General features: G+C 38.4%; 1 long non-coding RNA gene across 1 annotated transcript; it reads left to right on the top strand.

The window, feature by feature from the left end:
- The first annotated feature begins 1943 nt into the window (after positions 1 to 1943).
- LOC113503323 lies at positions 1944 to 3691 on the top strand. The gene is made up of 2 exons (XR_003401442.1): positions 1944 to 2718; positions 3296 to 3691. It is a non-coding gene; the product is annotated as an uncharacterized LOC113503323 (long non-coding RNA).
- The last annotated feature ends 325 nt before the right edge of the window (positions 3692 to 4016 follow it).

The raw sequence follows: 4016 nt of genomic DNA on the forward strand, positions 1-4016 counted from the left end.
GAGCGCGAAGCCCTTGCAGTTCTTTTAGCAGTTGAACATTGGCGTTGCTATGTTGAAAATGGCCAAAAGCTAACGGTATACACGGATCATTCTGCCCTTAAATGGTTTTTAAAATTAAATAATCCTACAGGTCGTTTGGCTCGCTGGGGTGTTCGACTGTCGGCATATAATTTAGAAATAAAACACCGTCGTGGTTCAGAAAATGTCGTACCTGATTTTCTATCGCGCTCAACTCCCGTATCAGCCATTGATAGTGACCATTCTGCCAATAATGCTATACCCAAAACTTCAGATTCGTGGTATCTAAGTGTTTATAATGGTTGCTTAAATTCTCCAACTTCCTTTCTTGATTATCAGGTATCAGACAATAAACTTTTTCGTTTTAAAAAGAGTCTTAATCCACTAACCAAAGAATTTGAATGGAAAGAAGTGGTACCTCTTGAGGATAGAACTAACATTATAATTAAAAATCACGCTGAGCCAATCTGTGGCCATCTTGGTATTTTTAAAACTTTTAAACGACTATCACTAAAATATTACTGGCCCGGTATGTATGCGGATGTGGTCAAAGCAGTAACTTCTTGCGACACTTGCATAGCCCACAAACACCAAAATCACGCAACGCTTGGACACATGGGTAAACCCAAATCTTGTTACAGACCTTTTCAGATGCTTAGTATTGATCTTGTTGGACCTCTACCGGTTACCAAGAAACAAAATTCTTACATATTTGTCGTAACCTGTTGTTTTTCAAAATACTGTTTGCTTTTCCCTATTAAACGAGCTAATGCTGACATAATCTCCAGAATTCTTGAAGATAACGTATTTTTGGTACACGGTATCCCATTTACTATCATACTCGATAACGGCAAACAATTCGTTAGCGCTACTCTAAAGAACTTAATAGCTAAGTACAACATACCAAACTTACATTTTACACCGAAATACTCGCCTCACATAAATACCGTTGAAAGGTATAACAAAACTATAATGACTGCTCTGTCAACTTTCATAAATAACGATCAGCGTACTTGGGATTTAATTATACCTAAAATCCAATTTGCTATTAACAGCTCCGTGAATGAAGTAACTGGTTTCACGCCTTCCTTTCTAGTATATGGTCGTGAACTGGTTAGTTGTGGTACTCATTACAGAGACTGTAAATTCGACAGCGATATCATATTTGAACCACGTGATTTGTATGCTGAAAATCTAGGTTATTTAGCTACTATCTTCAACAAAGTACAAGGAGCTCTTTTGCAAGCTCATACTAGAAACTGTCAGTCATTCAATTTACGAAGAAAACCTGCCGAATACAATTTAGGTGATATTGTCTGGAAGCGAACTTTCTACCAAAGCGACAAAGACAAATATTTTAATAAAAAATTAGCCCCTAAATTCATTAAATGTAAGGTAGTCAATAAAAAATCACCACTAGTTTATGAATTAGCTGATATGTCTGGAAAATCTATCGGAGAATGGCATATTAAAGATCTGAAACAAATTAACTACAAAGAATGACAAAACTTAGCTATATATGGTACATTGCTTGGAACAACTGAAAACTAAAATATATTAAATAATTTAATTTAAACTAAAACTACTTTTTACATAACTTATCCCTAAAATAAATAAAAATCTAAATCTAATGTCGCCTATCTAGTGCCTAAAATTGGGCTAAAATGGATTACTACCTTAACTATATACAATACAGATACAGTTACCTATACACTGCCACTACATATGAACCATTCCTTCTATTTACTATTTCCTTATTTACACTGTTGGTCTACCCCAATTGTCTTACAAGACGATGGCCTACCCCATTCATGCTTCTATATTATTACTATCGGCCCTACAGCCATAGTAAGAAAGCAATCTTGGTTCTACCCCAATGATTTCTGTTATTGGTATCATGGCCCTACACCATCGATAACTTATACACATCTTTCTACACATTACACTCTACACAGCGGTTTGCAACTGTTTAAATAAGCCTATGCAGGAGCGGCTGGTGACTCCAAAAGTAAGCCAAAACCACACACTTCCTATCTATATTAATATCTGCCATTTTATTTATCTATCATCCATTGGTTATATGTAGACTGCACTGCATAATAAACTCTCATAAGATCTACGTTCGGTTCGCGTGGGTGTTTTGCGTTATATGCAGAATACTCTGAATGATAGCGTGCGGAAGGCACAGGATCTAAAGTGTCAGCTGCTGATTAAAAGATGAATGAATAAAAGAGGATGGGTGAAAGGGATAGGAATGATAGTGTAGCGTGAACCAAATGCTTTCAGTAGCAGTAGCAGCGGATTTTCCCTAGGAAAAATCCTACCCTAAAGAGGGGGGTACTGTAACGTTGTACGTTTTTATGCTCTAATTTCTTCGAATCTATAGACACTTACGAGTATATCGAGTTGAAGTTCTATAAAATACTCGTCTTTATATTGGAACGCGCCGCACGCCCGAACTCACGTCTCGGAAACCGGTTCCGTTGGCCGAACCCCTGCCACCGTTCGAACTGCGAGCGACGCGTCACGCGAGTCACCGATGCCAGTGCGACCGGGGAAAGGATTATTACCGACCTACCGCGAACAGCTGAGCGCGTACTCTCGAGTTCTATTTTTTCACAGTGAGGCCCTAATACCGGCCACTTAAAATATAAAACTTTAAATATATCTACTAATTAAATTCAGTGAACCCCATATCGGGTGAGTGTTGCAAAACGTTTACAAATAATCGCTAGATTTAAGTAATGCATGACTTGCTAAAATTATCATTGTGCTACGATTAATTGCTTTTAATACTTTCACCATCATAGTGTTGCAAACCTTTAATAGATATTTAAACTGTTATCTGTCGTGTTCTAAAATGTAATTGACCTATAGTTTTAAATATTGTGTTTACCGACTTTACAATTTGCATTGACCTTTGGAACGGTTAACCTTGGCCGTGTCATGACGGTCAACCATTTTAAACTTACAACGACATTTTTATTATAGCATATCCTTCTCTTAAATTCGAAATCTAATAACACTGCTATTAATTTATTGCATAAGATGTATTAATTATGAAACTACTTTCATAATAGCTGTTATTCATCTTACAATTAACAACGTCATGTAGTTTTGCTAGCTAATGTACCACGCTGCCTAGACTGCCCCATCTCGATAGCTACTTAGTGCTGAATCACCGCTTTCCATTTTAGTATGTTGTGTTGCTAACGGGATGCCGCAGTAACAGACTGGATTCGGTCAATTTCTAAAGTTACCAATTACCGAATTCCAGGGTTCAAGTTCAAGTTCAAGTTCAAGTTCAAGTTCAAGTCCAAGTCGAGTCTCCAGCTTCAAGCCTCCAGTTCCTGCTCAAGTACTTGTAAGCCACCGAGGCTGCGTTTTCTACTCTTCTTCTTCCTCTTCGTTCCTGCCTAATGTCCTTGACGCCGTCATCTATCGACCGTCAGGATTAGAAACGTTCCTGCCGAAGACCTTGACTGCCCTTGAGTCTCCGTCGGTCAGCTGCTACCCGGGAAGGAGACCGCGGGCCCCTACACATCCGGATACTGAGGCAGGATAGTGGTGTTTCTCTAGCGACATTCAATTCCTCGCGCGCTCGATATTTTAAAACCACCCCCAGCTCAACCGACTAATTGTTTTTTTCTCAAGAATAAATTGTTAATCTCATTGTAACCATTTTTTTTTCTCACAAGCCTATCTGCCTAGAACCTACGTTACAGTACCTCAACCTCTTTGGAGGGACAGAAAATATGAAAAAGTGCACGCCTACCTGTGAAATGGGTTGACAGCTTTCAGAATTTAATAAGGCTTTACTTTATAGACAGACTTTAATCTTACCGGGTTAACTCTGGATAACACGATGTAAACTATATTTCAAAAGCATGCGCTACAAGATAGCTAAACGACGTGATATATCTTCTTCTTCTAATATATAAAATTCCCGTGTCACGATGTTAGTTACCGTACTCCTCCGAAACGGTTCGACCGATTTT

This window comes from Trichoplusia ni, chromosome 19 (genome assembly GCF_003590095.1).
Source record: "Trichoplusia ni isolate ovarian cell line Hi5 chromosome 19, tn1, whole genome shotgun sequence".
In the NCBI taxonomy this organism is placed as follows: domain Eukaryota; kingdom Metazoa; phylum Arthropoda; class Insecta; order Lepidoptera; family Noctuidae; genus Trichoplusia; species Trichoplusia ni.